The 25,046-nt window shown below is 45.7% G+C and overlaps 1 pseudogene; it reads right to left on the reverse strand.

Moving 5' to 3' along the window:
- Positions 1-421: 421 nt before the first annotated feature.
- LOC136620182 (protein polybromo-1-like) overlaps positions 422-25,046 on the reverse strand; it is a 48,360-nt pseudogene continuing 23,735 nt past the window's right edge.

The raw sequence follows: 25,046 nt of genomic DNA on the forward strand, positions 1-25,046 counted from the left end.
GAGCCATGGAGACGGGGACGCCAGCGCAGGGAAGGTAAGTGAATAACTTCTGTATGGCTCATATTTAAGGCACGATGTATATTACAAAGTGCATTAATATGGCCATACAGAAGTACTTAACCCCACTTGCTTTCGCGAGACAACCCCTTTAAAGGGCTTGTCAAGTTGAAATGAACTTTTAGATATAGAGCCAAAATGGGTTAACGCAACTAAATAAATGCTACTTACCTGTCCTCCGTGCTGAGGATCCATCACTGCAGTCCTGCATCTGTTGACAGCGGACGGGGGGTGACCACCACCCGCCAATCAGAGGACACAACATGTCGCCGGTTCTCTTGACATCACAACTCAAATCCTGGCGGCACAATGATGCCATGAGTTCTGAATGGGGATTCTGAGGCCTGTGATTGGCAGGCAGCCTTCACCTGACTTCTGATGTCAAAGACCAGGTAAATCGCGGGACTGGATCGCTGTTGTTAAGAACACACAAGTACTGTTTGTTTTGTTGTTTTAACCCACTTGGATCTAGGTTTAAAAAGTTAATTTTGATTGGACAACCCCATTTTAAAGGGTTCTCCAATATCATCCAGACATGGCTAAGATGGGAATCCAACCTATGCCTTTTCCGTAATACCCATTCGCTTCCGTCGGTTTTCATACTCCCATCCTTTGCGGTGACATCCATTCTGGCAATATGTGCAAGCCCCCGAGAGGTGGGACTCTTATCTATCAGGTACTTATGGCATAGCTTTTTCCCTAGGAAAAGTTTCAGTTTCAGTGTAAAGTTCAAGATGCAAATTAAAACCACACAGAGGAGCCAATACTATGCAGCCTGGAAACATCCCCCCTCCCTAAAAAAAAAACAGTAGCAAGAAACTTGGTGGTTTGCATCCCTACTGCTAACAATAAGTGCGCAGATAGAGAGAATTGACCTTAAATGCCAAAAAAAACCTTCAGGCCATGTAGTTGTAGCTGAGAAGTGCAATCAAGGTTTAGGACATTTTCTACTGCCATAACATGAGAGAAATTGCTGCCCATATTACTGCAGCAATGCCTGAACCTCCTACCTATAGGGTCCTATTGTGCTCCAAATTTGGTTTCCTTGAACTATGGGAGGTCCTAAGTAAAGGCCATGTGAAAATAGCCTAAAGGATCATTATCCATCCTCATGTAACTTATAAGGTGGCTGCTGTCCACCGCTCTGATGCCTGAGACGAGCATACGCCTCTCACTGTGTCAATGCTTACCCTTTCCATACAAGATGCTGGTAAATTAACTGCTCCTAACCGTCCAGTCTTCTGCATATGGCGGTTCTTTGTCCATAAACAATGCCTCTCTTGTCCATTGCCTTGACCTGGCATTGCAGCTTATGGCCCTTTTACATGGGCCGACAGTCGCTTAAATGACTGCTCGCACGCTGACGTCCCTGCTAAGGTCGTCAGCGCTGCTGCAGAGAATTTAGATCCAAGATTTTGCCGCTGGATCGCTGGGTTCCGCTCAGTGCTTCACCTTCTACCTGAAGCACCGAGTGGAGAGCATTTACACGGAACGAGAAGCCAGCGATCCAGCAACAGTTCTTTCATTGACTAAAAGTCAGCGATAAAAAAAAAAAAAACGCAAACAAATAGTGAGCGATTTTTTTTTTGCCTTTACACTAAACAATTATCAAATGAATTTTGAGTGATAATCGTTCGTGTAAATGGGCCATTGAAGAGAACTAGACAAGGCCTCGGACACGAGTGGCACATTTCTGGCATAAGAACAGACTTTTCTCTAATCCGGAGAGAACTATTCTCTAAAATTCCTCTCCAAAGCAGACTGCGCCCTCATAGTGGATCGCCTCGGGAAAGGCTGCTAAATTCCTTATCTGATAATATCATTACTGTAAATGGCTCCCTATATCCATGATTCACTAACATTTAACCAGTAAACTGAAGAAAGTGTATGAAATAAGGTCAAGTGGAATATGCAAAAGATTGTGATCTATAGGTAACCATGTAAATCCATTACGTATTTTAGTTGTCACGCTGGTCATTGTATTCTTGCTCTAATGAGACATCTCCCGTAACCGGCAGCCAATGGCTTCAGGACACGACTATCGGTTTCCTTCTGTGTCGTTTGGGGCTTCACCAACGATGGCCAAGTATATTTACCCAATATCATTTGACAATATTTCAGTAAAGCATAAGATAACAGTAGCCATTACCTATACATGAGAGGACAATGCAAATATATTCCATCCACTGACTAGGGAACACAACACCAATACTTCAGTCACATTAATAATGTCTAGTAACAAGTGCACAAAGTGCAAGTAAAGCCATGTACTCCTGTAATGTCCGCATGATCATGGATCGTCTACCTGAGGCTAGTGTCATCTGCTGGTTAATCATTCCCATTGGTGTTGGTGGAGGCACGACTCCCATTAGAGCTCCCACAGGAGTGCCAGCTCTGGGGGAAGAGTTCTGCTGCTGCTGTTGCTGCTGCGCTGCACGTTCCCTTTCTTGCTGCTCCGCTACTTTGGCAGCACGTTCTGTAAGAAGCAAATATATGTATATAATCAATGACGTCTTATATCCCAAGTCTAAAGCCAAAATCCAGTCGCTGTACCTGTGCAAACAATGAAGGGGACCACAGCCTCTTCATTGTACTAATCGCCAGGGGTCGGACCCACAAGTACCCCAAGTACAGGCCATCAATACTTCAAGGGGCTTTCCCGCAGACACTTATCACCTATCCAAAGGTCATTGTGCACTGCCTTGTGCCGTACACGTAAATCTTGCAGCCTGTACCCAGCTGTACCCGTATATCTTTGTGCAAGCTACTAAGCAAACTAAGCTTTTATGTATTTTTTACATCTTTTGCTATCAACAATGAATTAGGAGCTTGTGGTAAAAGCCATTATTGTATAATACCCTAGACAAAAAATGTAAATACTTGAAGGAGTTTTCAGACTACCTGAGACTTCTTCACAACCACTTTGTACTTTCCGGTTGCTAATCGTTTTCTGATTCACACATGCTACTCCTCAACTTTGCAATTGGGTTTTAGACTCTATTTCTTACAGGGGTCACAGCACAAAATTAAAATCAATGTCCTAAGACCCCCCGGGGGCCTCTGCGCCATACTATCATGTACCGCAACCGCATCCATGAGTCCTATTCAAGTACCTTACTGTTCTTTCAATATAGGACGCTAGAACAGAGGTATAGCGCTAGGTCAATGTTTTTGACTACAACATGTTTTTGGGTAGGTAAGATATATTTAACCCCTTAACGCTTCAGGACATACAGTTACGTCCTGGATGTTTGGGGTTTGTATAGAAGGGATCGGGGGTCGATCCTGCTCCATACAATGCAGATGCTGACTCTTACAGCAGACATCTGTCCACAACAGCTCCGATAAGTAGCGCTGCTGATTGGAGCTGTTAATCCTGTAAATGCCACCATCAATTCTAACAGCTTGATAGAATGCCTGCCAGATCACGGTATAATGTAATGCTATGGGATTTCATCATACTGCAGGAGTGATCAAATCATCGAAATTCTTGTCCCCTATGGGAACTGTAAAAGTCTGAGCTATCAATGTAACACATTATTTACCCCGCACGGTAAATGTTAAATAAAAATAAAATCTATGCCAGAATTGCGCTTTTTTGGTCACACCGTCTCCAAGAAAAATGTAATAAAAAGCTATCAAAAAGTTGTATGTACTCCAAAATGGTACCCATAGAAACTACAGGACGTCCCTCAAAAAATGTGCCCTCGCACAACCGTGTTGACAGAAAAAGACAAAAAAGTTAGGACTATCAGAAGATGGTGGCAGAAAATGTAAAAAAAAAAAAAATAGAATATCTTTGGAAAAAAATAATACTACAGCAAACAAAAGAAAAAAACCCCCATAAATTTGGTATCAAAATAATTGTGCTGACCCATAGAATAAAGTGATATCATTTTTGTTGCAGGATGTATGCTGTAGAAACAAGGCACACCCAAAGATGACGGAATTAGTTTTTTTTTCCATCTCACTCCACTTAGAATTTTTAAAAGGTTTTTCAGTACATTATACGGTACATTACATAGTGCCATTGAAAAATACAACTCCTCTCGCAAAAAAACAAGCCCTCATACAGCTTCTTTGTTTCCCTGAAAATAAGACACCGTCTTATATGAATTTTTGCCTAAAAAAAAAGGCACAGTGTCTTATTTTCAGGGGGTGTCTAATACTTACCCAGCCGCCGGCATCTGTGTCCCTCGCATTGGTCCCTGCGCTGCTGCAGTTCTCAGCGCTGACAGGATTCTTTTCACTTGGTAACAGGGCTTTAAATAACCCAGCTCCAGTAAGCGCTGTGATTGGTTCTTTGAGGGCTGGCTCTAATTGTCTGGCACTCGATCCAATCACAGCGCTTACTGGAGGCAGGGGATTCAAAGCGCCGTCAACAGAAGATAATCCTGTCAGCGCTGAGAACTGCAGCAGTGTAGGGACCAGAGCGAGGGACACAGACGCCAGCGGCTGAGTGAGTATAAGCAATGAGGTAAAAAAAGCAATACTCACCTAGCCGCTGGTATCTGTGTCCCTCGCCCTGGTCCCCACGCTGCTGCAGTTCTCAGTGCTGACAAGATTCTCTTCTGGTGACGGGGCTTTGAGTACCCCGCCTCCAGCAAGCGCTGTGATTGGATTAAGTGCCAGCCAATCAAAGCAGCTGCTGGATGAACCAACACTGAATGGCTGTGAATAATCAACCGCCGGCTTCGATTGGCTGCCGTTTGATCCAATCACAGCGCTCTCTTCCCGGAGGCGGGGGATTAAAGCCCAGTCACCAGAAGAAAATCCTGTCAGCGCTGAGGACTGCAGCCTGCTGCAACGCCGAAGAGCAGTGCGAGGGACACGGATGCCAATGACTAGGTGAGTATTGATGTTTACTTTTTTTTTTTGAACCTAGTATAGCCAGGGCTTATTTTCGGGGGAGGCTTATATTTAACAACATCCTGATAAAAAAAGGTGGGGCGCATTTTCCAGGGAAAGGGGCGACAGGGACGGTACGTCAATGAATAAATAAAAATAGTTATGGTCTTCTAAAAGGGGGTAAGCAAAAACAAAAATGAAAGGGGAGGGGGTGCGCGTCTTTAAGGGCTTGAATGCAATTAGTAAACAGGTCAGGGATATCAGAGATTATGATGGCACCTCCTTGTGTTGATTAAATCTATAGCATGGATGTCTGCACAGGTGGATTCTGAAGGGAGGTCGAGATGGAATCAGATCCATATTTTACCTTCATAATCGGCTTTCTTTGTGGCCTCAAGGTTCCTCCACTCAGTTCCTACTAATCTGCTAAGTTCACCAAAAGAGTAGTCTGGATGTTGAGCTTTTATAACTGCCCTCATTTCACTACTGAAAAGGATATAACCGCTCATGTTAATCTTCCTCTTGCCTCCTTCTTTCTTAGTGCTGTTCTTGACAGATTTTGGTGTTGACTAAAATGGAGAAAACGTTAGATATTTTGTTCAAAATGTTCTAAAAAGTAACCCGACTCTTTATATATAAATAGAAAATAAGAATTTAGAATTACTGAAACCCAGTGGAAAAGCCTTTTCTTTGGTGGCTGTTGCCAACACCAGACAATCTTAGGCTAGATCTGTGGTTAGAGAGTGGACAGTTTCGGTATGGTTCTATGTTAGATGAGATCTAGGAAATGGAGACACATAAAGGAAAAAAAAGCAACAAGCTAGGAAGACATTCAGCAGATCTGCAAGCACAGCCACGACAAAGCAGCAATACCACGCAATCGGCCCTCCCACCCCAGAAAGAAGAGACTACTAGTCATCTAAATACCGGAAAACAATAGTGGGCCTGACCTTGGCTCTCAAAATTTACCTTTCCGTTGTCTAACAACTGTTTGGGTAATTTGCTATCCACTGTCTCCCCTGGTTCGCCATCTTTCGTTTGTTTGTCACTGGGTGTCTCAGTGGGTTCTGCCTCTGTTAGGGTTCCCCCTTGCGTCAATGAGGGAGGGGAGGGCAGCCTGACTCCTGGCGTCAGGTCGTCGGTACATCGGGGGGAGCTTGGTTGTGGTTGTGCGGTGGCCTGATTTAGTGTTTTAAAACACCAATTGTAAAAGGATTAACAAAAAAAAATTCTGCATTTGTAAGAAAATAAAAACTCTACGTTCAGACAGGGAATTGCATGAGCGATGACACAACATGTATGTACGTGGTATTGCTGCTTTTCTTTATTCAGTCCAAGCGGCAAAGCCTCTGCAACAAACATGGAGCCCCAACTTATAATTCCATGAGCAAAAAGCACCGTGCTAATGACAGCGCATCACACGGAAAATGGAAAAGCCTTTTTACTTCATTAGTTGTACAGAATGATAGACTATCTGGACCAAAGTGGTTTTCACTTGGATTTTTTTTAATCCATCCACCAAAACCAAATCTGGTATAATGTACCTTTCCAGCTGTGTTACTACAAGAAACTAAAAAGTTCACGACTACTTCAGAGGCACTTGTGTATTGAGGCGTTAGTGGCTCTCCACTCCGGGGTCCTGAATGGTGGGGACTCTGCTAACAAGCAGTGACACTCACTATGGTGGACTCGGGCTATTCATCTAATTAGCCACATCTATAACACTATAGGTCACCCACTAGGGAGATTCTCTAGAAGTTTGGTAAAGTAAACTGCTGCAGATAACTTGATGAGCCGGATCGGGATAATCAGCCAATTTTAGCAGAGCTCTTACATAGAAGAGGTGTCTGTGGAGAGACTAGCCCATTAAATCAAGGAGGCCTGCAGAGAGAAAAACTGGGAAAAATGTAGAATGCAAGTCAAATAATGGTCGAACATATAGTGTTATTCTCCATGTACACACTGCAGCTTATTCTGAAAAGTCATCTGAAAGTGCAAATATGCTTTAAGCTATCTCTCGGGGTACTATGGTAGCTAAATCAAGACAGGATGTCCATGCACAGAAGAGTTACTCTACTGATGCTACCACGGCAATCTTAGGGCAAAGCATAATATGCACCAGTATAGTCAGATCAGAAGGAGAACTAAAAAGTATATATTGGTCATAATTTTTGAGCTATAGTTACACAAGTACAGAACCCCATTAAAACAAAAAATGGTAAATCCCACTTAAACAATTCTAGTCATAAGCGTTGTCCATTTTCAGTGTGAGCACTACAGACAAACAATAAACATGTTTTCTCGCTCGTGTCATTGGGGTACACAGCAAAGACCGTGGGATATAGCTTCTGCCACTAGGAGGCGACACTAAGCACAAAAAGTTAGCTCCGCCCTCTGGCTATATCCCTCCTGCCGACAGCAGGCTAATCAGTTTTTAGCTTAGTGTCTCGTAGGAGGACGGTCGTGCCCGTTAGGGCTAGTTTTAAGGGCCAGGGTTAGACGGAGAGGCAGGACGCTCCCCATCAAACCCGAACGGAGAGGAGGGCGAACAACCTAGGGTTTGTCCAGGTTGCTTCTTGCCCGGCCCGCCTCAGAAGAAAAGGTGGCCCATCCGGATCATATATATCTGCATGTAGCCCGCCAGCGAGAGCCCCCCATGTTTGGTGCAGAGGTCCGCATCCCCTTCCCATGGGCAGGCGATGTTACAGGGGTAGGCTGCTGGAACTGGGGAGCCGCTATTTCCACCAGCAAGGACGCAAGAGGTGAGTATGCGCTGGCGACCTTCCCTTCCCCCCTCCCTTGGTTCTCCCCGTATGTCGCGGCATGGCGTAGGGTAAGCGCTAGTGTGCCCATATTATAGTGCAGCGGCTGGCAGGTTAATCTCTCCCTCTGCTCCCTTTGAGCTAGCAGGCAGCGCGGGGGGCTGTTTCTGGGTGATGGCTTACCTGGTGGTGTTCTGGTGCTGGTATCAGGGCACGAGCATGCTGAGTTGGCATGGCTACACGCGGTGGTGTCCCGGCGAGGCACCTTAGTAGCACAGCGCATTGACATAGTGCCGCCCGGGCTTTGGCTCCTGGCAATTGGGGGCACTCCTGCAGCATATGGGGCACAATAGGGGGCCTCTGTGCAGCCCTGGGCGCGGCAGCAACACTCTGGACTGATGGGGGCGTGGCTACGACTTGACCACGCCCTAGCACGCATGGGGGGCGTGGCTTCGCGGGACGCAGCGTAGGGGGCGTGGCTTAGCTGCGTAGGGGGAGTGGCTTCGCGGGGCCGCGCGTAGGGGGCGTGGCCTCTTTGGGATGCACGGTGCCCCTCTCCGGCCCCTCCCTTCCTCCCTCCCTCTCAAGGTTTGTGAGGAGGGATGATGTGGTGAAGCAGCATATTGGGAGACAGCGCGCCAAAGATTGAGACCGCCCTGCGCCTCCACTCCTTGCTGCTGTGCTTGCTCAGGCTGGTGTGCAGTACAAGTCAAAGTTCCAGGAGGCCTCTTCAGCATCTGCAGGCTCTCGACTCAGCGGCTCCCCGGACCTCGACAAGGACCCAGGGTAAGCTGCCTGGCGGCGATCTTCCCCCTCTTGCTGCTCATCCCTCCTGCCGGCGGTTGGCATAGAGGAGGATAGTTTGCAGCTTTTTGCCAGGTCAAAATCCCAGCACCATGTCCGACCTCAGAGTTCTGAAGGCTGGACCAGGGACAGCAAGAGCAACGCGCTTGGCTTGCTCACGCCGTACCCTAGAGTTCGCATGCGGACAGGCTGAGCTATTTTGTAGAGACTGCTCCCCAGCGAAACAAGTGACAGTGCAAAGCACCCCTCCCCCGTTCAGCCCCCATTTATGGCCGAGCTGGAGTGGGCCCGCTCCTTGTCCCTTGCAGGGTCGATCCTCACTCGGGCGTCTGGTGCGATTTTGGAGAAGTTGGCACAGGACGCTTCCGGTTCATGTGAGAGAAACAGAGATGGCTCGCAGCGCGGCCGTCGGCGAAGACGGGACAGGCCCCCGGACTCACGGCGGTCCTCCCGGTCTCCATCCTCCTCGCCGTTTTGCGCTCCTCGGGTACGAGGTCGCGTCGATCATCGACAGAGAAGGTCTGTTCGGACGAGGATTGGTTTGACTCCTCCTCAGACTTTGTCATGGAGGAGGATCAGGTCCTTAGATTTTCGGCGATGGGGGAGAGCTTAGGGGATACGTTTCAGCTCACTGAGCAAGAGCCACAGGCGTCTGGGATCCTTTTCTTTTAGGCAGCCCAGACACTTCCTGAAGACCTTTCCTGCCCATGAGGCCTTTGACAAGGTCCTATCTAAGGAGTGGAAGGCACCGGGATAAGCGTTCCTTCCAAGTTTAGTTACTTGGACGGGAAATACCTCTTCTCGCAAAAGTTAGGAGAAGTAGTCGATCCCACCGCTAGTTGATTCGCCTATCTCTCGCCTGGCTAAGCCTATTATGCTGCCTACGGCGGAGTCCTCCTATCTCACGGATTTCAAGGATCGAAAGGTCGAGGCGTTGGCGAAGACCGTTTTCGAGGCGGTTAGGTCGGCTCTTAAGCCTGTGTTTGCCTCTTCCCGGGTCAGTAAGGCTATTACTGACTGGGCAAAACGGTTACGAGGGGGAGTCCTTGAAGGGGCTTCTCCCGGGAATTTGCCAGGCACAGCACAGCAGATGCAGCCAAACAGGTGGCTCGGGCCTCTGCAGCATCAATGGCAACTTGCCAGAGCCTATGGTTAAAATCGTGGGATGCAGATGCTTCTTCAAAGGGGTCGTTAATCAATATGCCCTTTGGAGGATCTCGCCTTTTTGGCGCCGAGCTAGTCGGGCTCATCTCAGAGGGTCAACGGGCATTCTAAGCTGAATGTTCTTGCTCTCGTCAGATGGCGGCCCCCAGCCAGCATGTCCGCCTGGGAGGCCCAGGTCCCGTTGACTTCTACGGGTAAAAGGAGCTCGCTTTTGCCGCAGCAGAGACTTTTGCCCCTGTCGCCGAACGAGTTCTCGCAGGATGGAGAGGAAAGGTCCGCAGGAGCGGGTATAAAGGAAGAGGACTCCCTTTAAACCAAGGTCTCTTGGCGTGGGCCTCAGCCTACGAAGAGTTCCAAAAGCCCTCCGCATGAGGGACTGCCCCCACCTGTTTCCGGATAGGGTGGGGGGTCGGCTTCTCTAGGTCAGCCAGGTCTGGTCGACTCATGTCTCAGATACCTGGGTGCAGGAGGTCGTGTCCAGGGGCTATGCAATAGAGTTCCTGATGCAACCACACGTCCGCCCCCTTTTTTTCGGCCCAGAACCCCGAGGGACCCAGGGAAAGCAGCAGCTATCCTCAAGGCGGTCCACACTCTCTATTTTGCAGGGGGTGGTGCAAGCTCTCCCCGAGCATCACTGGGCGGGGTTCTACACTAATCCTTTGGTGGTCCCCGAAAAGGGTGGCTGTCTGTCCGATTGTGGCTCTAAAGAAATTGATCAAGTTGGTGGCGGTTCGTCATTTCCGCATGGAATCTGTACGACCGGTCATCGCATCCTTGGAGGCAGGGGAGTTCCTTTCCTCGATAGATATCCAGGATGCATATTTACAAATCCCCATTCATCAGGCGCACCAGCGCTTCCTCCGATTCGGGCACTGGATCGGATGGTTTCCAGTTCACAGCGTTGCTTTTCGGGCTGGCAACAGCTCCCAGGGTGTTTACAAGAGTCTTAACCGCAGTAATGGCATTCGTGCATTCCAGGGGGGTCGTTGCCATGCCATATCTGGACGACATCCTGGTAAAGCCCCGACCCAGCGGGACAACCTGGAGAGCCTGCAGATTGCCTTGGACACTCTTCCAGGTTTGGCTGGCTGATTTATTACAAGAGGCATCTCTTGTGCCAGCACAATGCATGGTGTACCTGGGGATGTGCTTCGACACGATTCTGGGTCGAGTGGCTCACCCGGAGGCAAAACACCAGCTGCTGCAGAAGCAAGTACTGTCCCTTCTATGACGGCAACTGGTGGCGATCCGCCATGCAATGAAGGTCTTGGGCCTAATGGTCTCGTTTTCTGAGGCGGTTTCATTTGCCCAGTTTGGGTTGGCATGATCCCTCGATCGGAAGATAAGCATTCCACCTGGGGTTCAGCAGTCACTCCAGTGATGGTTGGACTGGCCACGCATTCAGCAGGGCAGGTCGTTCCTGCGCCTGCAATGGCAGGTGCTGGCTACAGACGCCAGCATGTCAGGCTGAGGGTGCGCGCTGGGGGATCCGGTGGCACAAGGAACCTGGTCCAGGCAGGAATCCGGTCTCTATATAAATGTATTGGAGCTGCAAGCAGTAGTCCGGACCTTGCAGTTCTTTGCACATCGGCTGGAGGGAATGCCAGTGCGACCGCGGTGGCTTACATAAGCCATCAGGGCGGGACCTGCAGCAAAGGAGTCACTGGATCCGATGGCATCCCGCTTCAGACAGAAGCTTCCAGCCTAGCTGGCCAGGTCAAGGGATCCCAGAGCACTAGCAGCAGATGCGCTAATGGCTCCCCGGACGGGTTGTCATTACCCCTAGGTCTTCCCGCAAGCTCCTCATTTCCCGGCTGCTCTGGAGAAACAGGAAGGAGGGCTACCTGTGATTCTCTTAGTCCCAGATTGACCGCAAGAAACATGGTATGCGGAACTCGTGGACCTGGTAGCAGTCGTGCCCTGGTGGTACCCCTGTGAAAAGATCTGCTCTCTCAGGGTCCCCTCTACCACCAGAATTTGGCTACGCGGCATTGGACGGCGTGGCGGTGGAGGCCACGGTACTGAGGGCACGGGTTTCTCAGACCCAGTTATTCCAACAATGATTAGGGCTAGAAAGCCGTCGTCATTGAAAGTATTTCACCGGGTAATTCCAAAGAACAAACACTAGAATATGGTGTGCTGTATTGTCAGCTTGCTCACTTCACTACCACTGACGAGGGCTCTGTGCAGCCAATACGTGTCTGGTTAGAGATGGGTACACCTGGCAATTTTAAATATGACTAAATAGAGAGGATTACAAATTTTGCTCTGCAGGCAAGCGTGGATTACACTTTTTCCTGCATGGAATTTTTTACCATATCACCGGGTGTGGAAAACATCCCTTCGCTGGTGCGAGCAGAGGGGGGCACACCCGAGGCATTTCTCGTTGGCTCGCCTCCTTGTCTTTTCTCCAGGACGGGTTGGACTTGGGCCTGAGCCTCAGCTCCCTTAAGGGATAGGTTCCGGCCTTTTCGGTCTCCGATGCCACCCTGGGACCTAAAACGGGTTCTGGATGCCATACAGGCTCATCCGTTTGAACCATTAGTGGAGATATCGCGGCGGCTGATGTCCTGGGAGGTTGCCTTCCTGGTGGCGGTTACCTCTTCGCGCAGGGTGTCGGAGATTGAGGCTCTGTCGGCAAAACCACCTTTTACGGTTTTTCACCAGGATGGGGTGGTGCTGTGACCGGTGCGGTCTTTTCTCCCAAAGGTGGTGTCAACCTTCCACATTAATGAAGACCTTGTACTACCATCGTGTCCAGAGACTGTTCACCCTAGGGGACGGGCTCTGCATACCGTAGACCTAGTCCACGCCTGAGGACGTATTTGGACCAGACCGCGTCCTTCCGGCGCTCGGGTTCCCTGTTTGTGATACCGGATGGTCCGAGACGTGGTCTTGCAGCATCAAAAGTGACAGTTGCTCGCTGGTTTCGTTCGGCAGTGGTGGAGGCCTACCGGGTTAGAGGTTAGACACCGCAGTTTCCGGTGACGGCACACTCCGCCAGGGCACTGGGGGCTTCATGGGCGGTAAATCACGGGGCCTCAGTGTCACAAGTGTGTAGGGCGGCTTCCTGGGTATCCCTGCACGCCTTTTTCTAAATTTTATCAGATGCATACGTTTGCATCAGCCGACGCTTGCTAGGTCAAAAGGGTTTTACAGACGGCTGTAAACTGACTGCATGCGTTTATGATTTTTGTACCCACCCTCGGGGACGGCTGTGGGACGTCCCACGGTCTTTGCTGTGTACCCCAATGACACGAGCGAGAAAAGAGGATTTTTACTCACCGTAAAATCTCTTTCTCGTCTCGTCATTGGGGGACACAGCACCCACCCCTCTTTCTTATATGACACAGTGGTGGTCCTGGTCGGACTCCGGATTCTGTAAGTCACACATGGTCATGTGTTTTTCATTACAGTTAAATTTTGTTGATGTGTCATATTGCTAACTATTGTTGTCTCTCGGTTCCCGCATGGCTACTCCAACTGCTGGCATGACAAACTGATTAGCCTGCTGTCGGCAGGAGGGATATAGCCAGAGGGCGGAGCTAACTTTTTGTGCTTAGTGTCGCCTCCTAGTGGCAGAAGCTATATCCCACGGTCTTTGCTGTGTCCCCCAATGACGAGACGAGAAAGAGATTTTACGGTGAGTAAAAATCCTCTTACCTGCACAATGAGTTAACAGGGGGAATAAAACATAGAACCATATCACTTCCAATATTTAATGTTAAAGGGGTTGTCTCATGAAAGCATGTGGGGTTATATACTTCTGTATGGCCATATGAATGCACTTTGTAATATACATTGTGCATTAATTATGAGCCATACAGAAGTTATTCACTTACCTGCTCCGTTGCTGGCGTCCCCGCCTCCATGGATCCATCTAAAATCGCCTCTTATGGCGATTTTAGACGCGCTTGCGCTGTGCGGTCTTCTGTCTTCTGAATGGGGCGGCTCTCCTCGTAGCTCCGCCCCATCAAGTGTGCCGATTCCAGCCAATCAGGAGGCTGGAATCGGCAATGGACTGCACAGTGAAGATCCCGGCGGCCATCTTACTAAGGTAAGTAAGAAGAAGGAAGAAGTCGCCGCAGCGCAGGGATTCGGGTAAGTACTACCCGTTTTTTTTTTTTTAACACATGCATCGGGTTTATCTCGCGCTGAACGGGGGGGCTATTGAATTAAAAAAAAAACCGTTTCGGCGTGAGACAACCCCTTTAAGTCCACTTTATGGCCCTGGGGGATAAAGATAAGTTAAACCTGGTCTGAAGTTTTGGTTGTATGGTATCTGGACATTACATAAAGTGCAAGCCTGATGAGGGCTGTATGTACTTCTCAACAACATAAACCCATCAACACTGCTTGGGTACAGAGTAGATTAGTGTATTCTCCCAGACTAGCTTTACTTTACTTGTTGAGGAGTGTATTGCATGAGATCTAATTCACCAGACAAGGGGGTTTGAAGTTGTGGAAGACTTGGGGCGTCCAACATCTCTCCATCATCATCTCCCATATCTTCAATGTCATCGTCACCACCTTCCAATTCTGCAAATTTTGCCTCCAAATCTTGGATCTTTTTTTTCCAATAGTGGAGATGGCTCTTTTTGAGGAACAATAGGTTTCCTAAGAAAACAAGCAGAATTGCAATTATACAGATTTGCCATCAATCCCTACTATTTCTACCTATTATACCTTAACAAATACCCCTTTCTAGGTGTTAAGATTCAGCACCAGGTTCATGTAAGTGTCTCCTTACTTGCACCTACCTATTATGAAAAGAGTCAAATCAAACAGGTAGAAATATATGACATCTAAAATTAGTGCCACTTGCACAAACACTAATAAAGCTGGATACAACGCTCCAATTCCCCCTATACCAGCACTTACAATCACTATTGGAAACAGGACCAATGGACTGTAAATAATCCTTGCCTCCTAGAAGCACCAGATCCCCTGAACTAGTGCTGGTCCCTCAGTAACTACATGGAATGGCGGGAGGATGCTTCTAGTAGCTACCAGTGGGATTAGATGGAAAATATAACAATTATAACCATTCAGCTCTTGGCATTTAAAGGGCCACTCCGGTGATTTTAATTATTCATTCATTATGCAGCTATCCCCCAAGTATATATAAGTGAGCTAGTATTACCTTAGTCAGTTATTCCTTTCTGTCCGAAACTCCTGGCCCTTTTTATCTCAGGTGGTCATGTGATCTATATTCTGACCAGCTCTGATCTACTTGGGCTTAAGTGCTCAGTTTTTTAGTCAGGCTGTGTGATGCTATTACATGGACTATCACTGATACTGCTTACAGGGGGACACGGATACACTGATCACAGTTACTGATGATGATCACACAGTTATAATAAAGGAGATGACAGCTCATCCTCTGACTGTATATTATGGTCTGCAGCTTATTTAGGTGAATGCAGAATGTAATAATACAGTCTAAAGCTGCTCATGCAATGCTCTGCTGATGTATCATGGGATTGATGTGAAAGTAAAAGTCTACACTGCATGGAAAGGATTACAATTCTACATAGGAAACCTCCAGAGTGGACAGGCAATCAGGTGAGGGGGGCAGAGATGGAAAAATGTATTTTCACCGAAGTAGTCCTTTAATTGCTAATTACATCACTCCCTCACAGCCAAGGTAGTAGATGATGCACCAGCTGAACATGACCATGGTCCATTCAGGACCAGAATGATACACGATCCCAGTTTGATTCTAATGTCAAATTCATAATCCCTTGATCGTTTTCCTTTGTGAAGTCAATAGCAGTTTCAGGTAATGGCAATTTTTATTTTATTATTTGGGTTGATTATGAGATTTTTGGTTATTACTTTCTTCTGACTAGTTTAGTTGAATAAAAAAAAAAATGAGTAGGGTCCATTACACTACTAGATGTCAGAAACGCTCTTTTCTCCTTAGGGAGAGCAACTATAAACTAAGTGAGGAGACTCAAATGGCCACGCACGCTCCTCTGGGTAATATGCAAATAAGGGAGATGGAATAAATCCTCCACAGTGCCACCTATTGAAAGGCAGCATTCCTTCGAGTCAAAGTGGGACTTTTTATACAAGTCTTCTTACAATGACTGGGAATCAAATTTTGATTCCCAGTCATTGTAAGAAGACTTGTATAAAAAGTCCCACTTTGACTCGAAGGAATGCTGCCTTTCAATAGGTGGCACTGTGGAGGATTTATTCCATCTCCCTTAACTACTAGATGTAAACCACCAGATAACATTACTACTACTGGGGTCATAGCGAATGGTGACCCAATGCTTTGAGGTTTGATCCTCCTACATTTGTGTTTGTAGCCTGAAACCATTACAGGAATTCTGGGCGCCAGATCAAGGGGGTTTCATGGTAATGAAATATTTGACATTCTGACATCTACCAATGCTCACTTCAAATCTACCCAGCAACAAAGTTATAGTTGTATTTTACCTGAAATGATAGATTTCATCATCCACAACCTTGGCGGACAGGGAAAACCTTTTTAACCCTTTAAATCTCTTCATTTGCTTGTCACTCTCGTTATAGCGACTCTCACACAGTAGTACATCATTTTCAGGAATTTCAGTTGGACGACAAGACAGGAAATCCTTGAAAGATAAAACCGCGCACTTTCCTAGAAAAGGCAAGAAAACATTAGATACTCTTATTAATGAGGATTTTGATCCTGTGGCACCAAAATTATCAGTGCAACCAACAAGCACATAGAAGTAAACAGACATTTATAATCCGGACCGGCCAAGACAAAGTGAATGACCATTATATTTTAAGAATTAAATAGTAAACCCCTCATTTTTTTCAGTTTTTTTTCCTTTTAATATGACCCACAACCCCCCCCCCCAAAAAACAGCATGCCGATGACCAAGCTCTTTGCAGAAACAGCTGGGTTCAAACATTCCGGTTTCAGCTGTTAACCCATTAATTGCTGCTGTAAATGTTGACAGTGGCATTTAAAATGTCCTGATCAGGTTAGAAATGTCCCAAATGCCCCACCCCCACCATGAGATCACAGGGTGCTGTTGGGGTGTCATGGCAGCCAGGGGCCTTTTGAAGGTCTGCCATGATGGTTTGTCTATTATAAGTATAATGCAACGCCGTCGTATTGCAGTCTACTACATAAGCAATCACATAATCGCAAGTTCAAGTCCTCTGTTAAGACTAAAAGAAAAAAGCATTTTAAATTACAGAAAATAAATACCGTATTTTCCGGTGTATAAGACGACTGGGCATTTAAGACGACCCCGACTGTCGACTTATATGCCGGGAATACACTGTAGAAAAAAAATCAATACTCGCCTCCTGCAGGCTGTCGCTCCCTCCTCCACGCCGACAGAGCAAAGGGCTGTAGCAGTAAGGGATTAATATAATAAATGGCACTCGGGTCAGAACATGAGATCTCGTGCTCTGGGACTTGACGCGTTACTGGGAACCTTAAAACAAGAAGTTTGGACCTCGCTCCTGCAGGAAGTGACATCATCTGTATGCTGTTGAGCAGATTTTGTTGTTTTATTTTATTTTATTTTTTATTTAAAAGGGTAAATAGACTGACGGGGGAGGAATAGGTAAGCATAGAATTTTTTAAAATTGATTTTCAAAATAAAACAGACACTTGTGACAGATCCACTATCCTCAGGTGGGCCATCTCGTCTGTGTTTTACCCTGCAAGTCTCATCATAGGTTTCCAACTGCAGCTGGTCCATCCAAGGGCAGTGGAGAGTGTGTGTGGTCTTAAACTTTTCTTTGGCATTTTAAATGAGTAAGTCTGAGAAAGTAGCGGCGATGTTGTTGAAAGTGGAACAGAGGGCCAGAGTCTAGGAATGAAGGCAGAACAGACACTAAGGAGGACACTAAGTAGGTTGACTATACATCAGAAAGGTATAGTCAAATTTTAGTTTAAAACTGGAAGACTGCGTTAAATCTCAACTTCTGATATAATGAAACTCTAGTACAAGTACCTGATTGTACCTAGAAAGCAGGCACACTTACCTAAAATGCAGGTCATGGGGCAGGTTTCTTCTAAGTTACTCGAGAACACTTCTTTCTTATAGAACATCTTGGTTGGCTCATGAATGGTCTCCTCGGGATGAATAAATATTGGGCCATAGAAATAGGCTGCTCCATCTCGAAGCCACATTTTTTTCGATTCTAAAAATGTAGAATATTACAAAATGTGATTAAAATCTTTTATGCCAAGTTCAGATTTGGAGATATAGAACAATTTACATGAAGGATAAACCTGCGTATTCGCCTTCAGAAATTTGTCTACCACCAAAAAAAAGTGAATGTTTAACAATGTTTTGGTATATATGCTGGGACTAGCTCCATGGACTCTGACCAAACACCACATTTTCAACTGTTAAAGAGGTTGTACCACAATTACAAGTTATTCCCTGTCCACAGGATAAGTGATAACATGCTGATCGGTAGGGGTCTCACTGCTGAGACCCCCACAGATCCCGAGTACAGAGGCACAGCTTGTGAGAGAGGAAAATAATTATTGGAACTGTAGTCCTTTACATGGTAATTGTATGCAATGCAAGTCCTGCTAGTGAGTGTTCAGACATATCCTCTAGTTATTTTTCCTTTATAGTCATTGGAGAAGCCTTTTGGACACCTAACAGTTTTGCCCAAGAAAAGTACTATTCTAACAGCTGTATATCTGCCTAGCATGGGGCTACCACTGTGGTATTGGTCTCTTGACTTTTAAGTAAGACCAAAGCAGCAGCAGTAGCCCAGTTCTAGGCAGATGCAGAGCAGGTTGAAGAGAGAGCTGCATGTACTAATCTTGCAGTTGTCACTTCAGGTGTGCAGAGACCAGAAAACAAGCAGGGAGGGAGAAAGGATCTGTCAGTATCCAGCCTGTGTTTTAAAGGCTTCAGATCATCCCATAAAAGGAAGTAATATAGGCTTTTGACCATGTTATCAACCACACTTTTCAATCAGAGAACAAACTTGCTCTCTGATTGTCACACATGCAGGTCTTTTTTTTATCCCCAGAAAAGGAGAGGTTAAATGAGCACCTGTTCATCTTTTCAACCTTCTGTACTTAAATAGGCTTTTATTAACTCTATAACCCAGTTACTTAACTTTTAAAGGAAAAAAAATATTTTTTTCTGTTACAGAATGTTTTATTAGTAAGAAAATAATAATAATTAATGTATCTGTATTGTCAAAAAATACAACTTGTGCTGCAAAATACAAGATCTCATGTAGCTACATATAATTACAAGATTTAAAAAAAAAAGTTATGACTGGTGGAACAAGATGGAAATATTTTTTTCTGGTCCTTAAAGTTAGCATTCACTACATCACTAAGGGCAGCATTTAAGGCAGACGAGTTATGTGCCAACTATATTTACTTGAGACATAAATTAAAATTCTACAAAAAAAAGTGGCATTTGCAGGAGGGATTTTTAAATTTCAAATATGACTGGTAAGCGGTTATAGCTTCTAATAAAAAATAAAATAAAATAAATGGGCTCAGGCTGATGGAGGACAAGATGACCGGACTCAGGCTCATGGATTTTGGCCATGTAATGCAAGCAGAGCCACTAGAAAAATCTATAATGCTTGGACTGATCAGCGACAAAAGAAGACGACCTGGCCGCTAAAGAATAAAATTGGCTTGATACCATCAAAGCTGATACTGGCATGAATATCAGACAACTGAAAGAAGCAGTGCAAAACGAAAAACACGGAGGGAGCTCGCCTTTAGGGTAGCGAATGACTAAACGGCTAACAATAATAATAAAAAAATGTATATAATTTAACAAAAGTTCAAAATTGCATACAGAACTACAACAATGGTCATTTTATCCACTTTACGCACCAGTGTGAAAACAGATTTCCTTACCTGCCCACCCTTGGCCTAACCAAGCCATGTGACTTTATAAACACACAATCTCCAACCTTCAGCCACATGTCGTTGTACCGAAGCTGCTCGTAATAGTGGCAACCAGGTTCCCCATTGGGCATATCAACAGGAACATCTTCCTTATCCTAGAAAGAAAAGAAAAATTGATCCATTGATGAGAAAGACTGAAAAAACGATAGCAGTTGTAATGAAACACATTTACGCCAACTGAACACCAATGCAGAGGAAATCTAACCTTTTCCAAGCAGATCGTGATATCCTCGTCCTTTGTGTCCTCCATGTTTTCTGAGGCTGCATCTTCATCTACCTTATCTTTATGTGCAAATACCGAGGCCACTCTCACAACGGGCAGAGGAATGTCCCTGGGCCTGAAGCGCACGGAGCTGACCGGCATTGTCCACAACTTAATCTTCTTAAAGGATTTGGTTTTGGCAGAATACCGGGACTCGCACACGTACACATCTTCATCTCTGTTCAGTTAGAAAATGAACACAAATCAACAAACAGGTAATAAAACACTTGGAACCACAGAAACTCACGAGCAGCACCAGCTTAGACTTCGAACATGGATGACACAATGGGGTAAATTTATAAAAATCAGTGTTTCTAATGCTAATCTTAAACTCTGCTGGCGTACAATATGCACATAGATTAAAAGGTGCACGCCTCTTCACATCTTAGGCGTTACTGACTCCTCCGTGCGCTTTCACAGAAATGTAGGACAGCTGGAGTACATTTCTGGCATAGTTAGTTTTTGGTATAAACTATCCCCTTCCCGCTCCAGGACGTACATTTACGTCCTGGAGCGTCGGGGTATGTATGCAGAGAGGTCGCGGGGGCGACCTCTCTGCATACAGCGCGGGCGTCAGCTGTTTACTACAATTGCAATTGCCGCGTTAGGCCGTTTGGCCGGTCGCGGCTATTAACCCTTTAAATGCCGCTGTCAGTTCTGACAGCGGCATTTAAAGCCCCTGAACACTGTTCGGGTGTCCCGTACGGCCCCCCCCACGGTGAGATCAGGGGAGCCATGCAGGTGTCATGGCTGCCGGGGGCCTTCTGAAAGGGGAATGGCTTGATAGGCTGCCTGTCAGAACGCAGTATGACATAATGCTATAGCATTACGTCATACTGCAGGAGCGATCAAAGTATCGCACATTGTAGTCATTGTTAAAAGTAAAGGGAAAAAAAATACAGTTTTTTTAATTGTAAAAAAAAAAATTAAATAAAAAGTTTAAATCCCCCCTTTTGCAATATCTATAATTAAAAAGTCTAAATAATAAAATAAAAATACATATTTGATATCGCCGCGTCTGTAAAAGTGTGATCTATCAAAGTAGCACATTATTTACCCCGCATGGTGAACGTCGTCCGAAAAAAAAATAAAGAACGCCAGAAATGCACTTTTTCAGTCACCCTGCTCCCAGAAAAAACACAATAAAAAGAGATCAAAAAGTTGTATGTATTCCGAATTAGTACTAACGGAAGCTACAGAACATTCTGCAAAAAATGAGCCATCGCTGAACTACGTCGACGGAAAAATAAAAAAGTTATTGTGCACACAAGATGACTGCAAAAAAGAATTGAAAAAAATTAAACGTCTTTGAAGAAAAAAAGAATAAAATATTATAGTAAAAAAAAAAATGTATACAGTTTGGCATCGTAGTAATCGTACCGGCCCATAGAATAAAGCTATCATGTCGCTTTTGTTGCAGGTAGTGCGCCGTTGAAACAAGACGCACTGAAAGATGATGGAATGTGTTTTTTTTATTTTTTATTTTACTCCACTTAGAATTTTTTAAAAGTTTTTCAGTACATTATTTGGTACATTAAATAGCACCATTGAAAAATACAACTTGTCCCACAAAAAACAAGCCCTTATACAGCGACGTCGATGGATAAATAAAAGGGGTTATGATTTTTTTAAGGGGGGGAGGAAATAACGAAAATGGGGAAAAAAAGGGCCGCGTCACAAAGGGACTATACATAAATGTGTCGGTCTGGGGTGGCGACGCCCCTCCCAACAAGCCACACCTCCTTTTCAGGTAAGTGCTGCACTGAAAAAGCCACCACATTTTTGTACACGTGTGCCTTGCACCAAATTTTGCAACATTTTTACTCCAACCCCCCCCCCCCCCCCAAAAAAAAACCAGTGAGAACAACTCTTACCTTCACAAACATGATGACACATTTGCCAAGGATTTTATTTACAGGCACCTTGTTATAATAGTCACTCTTGAACACTTCCTTCTCTAAGAATTTACGAGTGGCGAGATGGAAGGTTTCATTGGGACGATAGAACCAACAGCCATACAGCCACTTCTCACCTGCAAAATAAAATGTGCCTTTTGTCCTTTTCGTACTTGGTGACAACGTTTACAAGTATACTCAGTTTTTCTTAGAAGGCTTTATAACCGTTAGTTTGATATGTAACCCAATTAGGGATGATTGGGCCTGGGTCAACATTTGGTCTGCAACAATGATAACAATTTAGTAAAATATTATCACATTTTTCAAACCCACTTTTTTTTTTTTTAACCACGTGTCCCCTTGTGCATGAAGCAACTTGCGTCAGCGAACACACCAAGGCCTGTGACAGGCGGACATATTCAAGCCACATTTATGGGTCTGTAATCACGAACAAATATCCCAGCCTGACGGCGGGTCTCTTGATCCGAACTCCGAGCATCACAGGAACTTATGATGCTTGTAGCTCTGGTCAGGCCGGGACACTTGTCCGTCCTACAGGCACATATGTGCGGCCGGCATACAGTCATCTGTCACCAGGCTAAAGTTAACCATACACCAGAAAAAGCATCCGATGGTCGGATCAACGGACAATCTTATGTGTGTGTACATATGACCATTCCTCCCCCCAAGATTCTTTGACATCTTATGTAAAGTGGCATATTAGAGTTAAAGCTTGCCATACAAATGACAATAAGTGAGGGCCGAACCCACGCTGGGCTGACCGCTGTCTTGTGTGTATGGCCAGCTTACCTGGGAAGCTGAAGCCACAGATGTTATGGCCTTACATCAATTACTATCAGTGCTTCCTAAAAGAGTCATTTTGATCATCTAGGTTTACTGCAAACGATGCATCCTCTTCATGTTACTTTTTTTCCTCTCTTATACAATATAATACAAAAATATACACAATATTATACAATAAAGGAAAGGCAAAGACTGAAATTCCTACCTGCATTGTCCTCCCAGAGGCGCTCAATGCAGACAATATGTGGCTGGAGGTTGGCCTCCGCGGGCTCCACATACACATAATCCCCAACGTGGTACATGCTGTTCTTAAAGCTGCAGTCTTGGCTGTAGGTTCGGTATTGTCCAGACTGGCCAGAACCTCCTCCAGGATCTTCACTCTTTTCTGCTTCTTAACAAAGGGGTTAAAAAAATAATAATACGAGTTTAAAGGGGGGTTTCCGCACATATATTATTGAGGACATCCTCAGGATAGGTCATCAGAGGTTGGTTGGCTGGGGACTGCTGCTTAGGGTGATCTGATTGGGAATCAGCAGTCAGCGCCGCAATACGCAGAGGTCGAGCAGAAGCAGTTGGCTCTGACCTGTCTGGTGGCCAATGCTGGTAATTACAGGCGCAGTTCTTGTTGACTTTTAATTTAAGCTGAGCCTGCAATTATGAGCGCCGGCTGCTACAGAGCGGTTGGAGCCAGATGCTTACGCTCTAACCTCTATGTATGTGGCTCTAACAGTGGGCACCCGATCAGCCAGGGTACTGAGCAGGGAACCCCAGACGACCATTTATTGATGATCTGTTCAGAGGATAGTCCAGCAATATACACTCATTCTCAAAAAGTAATCCCTCCACTAGAAGTCGCTGAAATTGAATGAAACTTTCTCTGTGTGATTGTAATGTTGGTATAAATGTAAGTGATTACAATATCAGAGCGAAAGGATCATTTATTGTGGAGAACTAAACACTTGTAGGGAGGCTCTAGTACCCTGTTGTACCGCCTCTAGCTTGGATACAAGATGTGATATGGACAGGCATGGAGGCTCTAGTACCCTGTTGTACCACCTCTAGCTTGGATACAAGATGTGATACAGAAGGGCATGGAGGTGTAGTACCCTGCTGGGCTGCCTCTAGCGTGGATAAAAGCTGTGATACGGGCCGGCATGGAGGCTCTAGTACTGCCTCTAACTTGGATACAGGATGAGATACGGGCATGGAGGCTCTAGTACGCAGTTGGGCCGCCTCTATCTTCGATGCAAGATGTGATACCGGTGGACATGAAGGCTCTAGTATCCTGTTGGGCTGCCTCTAGCTTGAATGCAAGATGTAATACTGGTGGGCATGGAGGCTCTATTAGCACGGTAAGCCGCCTCTAGCTTGGATGCATAATGTGACATGGGAGGGCATGGAGGCTGTAGTACCTTGTTGTACCGCCACTAGTTTAGATCCAAGACATGGAACAGGCATGCATGCAGGCTTTTGTACCCTGTTGTACCGCTTCTAGCTTTGATCCAAGATGTTATACGGAAGGGGGTGGGGGAGGGGGGAGCATGGAGGCTCTAGTACTCCGTTGGCCTGTCTCTAGCTTGGATTCAAGATGTGATACAGGTAGGCATGGAGGCTCTAGTACTCTGTTGGGCCGCCTCTAGCTTTGATGCAAGATGTAATATGGGTGGGCATGGAGGTTCTTGTACCCTGTTGTACCGCCTCTAGTTTGGATTCAAGAGGTGATACAGGCGACCATGGAGGAATACAGGTTTCGTATGGTATCCTGCGACATATCAGTCCAAATTTGCGGTAGATTGTGTAAGCTCAAAGGCTGTGGTGGATGGCTTCCCAGATGGGTCCATACATGTTCTATTGGAAATAAATCTGGGGATCTGGCAGCCATGGAAGTATGGCAATGTTGTGGAGGCATTCCTCTGACACCCTTGTGTGTGCGCGGACAAGCTCTCCAGGCACGAACTTAATGTGTTATAAGTATTCCACAACATTAAGATGAAGATATATATTGGAGCAGATTGAAGACGCACCATGTTTATGGTAGAAATTGTGCCACACACTGTCTTTCATGCTTTCTGTCACATTTATGATGTGCTTTAGACACTTTTTTTTACTCTGCTTCAGGTGAAAAAGGGGTCACTTCGTGGTAAGAAGTCATGACCTAAATGCAATATTCTGTGCCAAAATTTGGGCGCAAAATTTGGCATATACTAAACTAATAGGTGGTAAACAGAATAGACAGTGTAAACTTCCAATATCTAATTATTAGACAGTTTTAGCAAATCTGCCCCCTCTTTTTCTCAGGTTTTAGGGCCCTTTATGAGGGGTTACAACCTCAGTCAAAAGTCAAGCGTTCAAAAATGGTAGTTTTCCTACACAGATTATATGGGCGATCCCAATAACTGGCCCTCCAAAGCTTTCACTATACTCCATGTTGGGCAGTGGTCATCACTATGCTCATCACAGGTCATAATTCCACCAATTTTTTTTTACATCAAATTAAATGCAAAACTTCCAGAGACAGAGGACTTGTAGCT

Source organism: Eleutherodactylus coqui, chromosome 3 (assembly GCF_035609145.1).
Source record: "Eleutherodactylus coqui strain aEleCoq1 chromosome 3, aEleCoq1.hap1, whole genome shotgun sequence".
Lineage (NCBI taxonomy): Eukaryota > Metazoa > Chordata > Amphibia > Anura > Eleutherodactylidae > Eleutherodactylus > Eleutherodactylus coqui.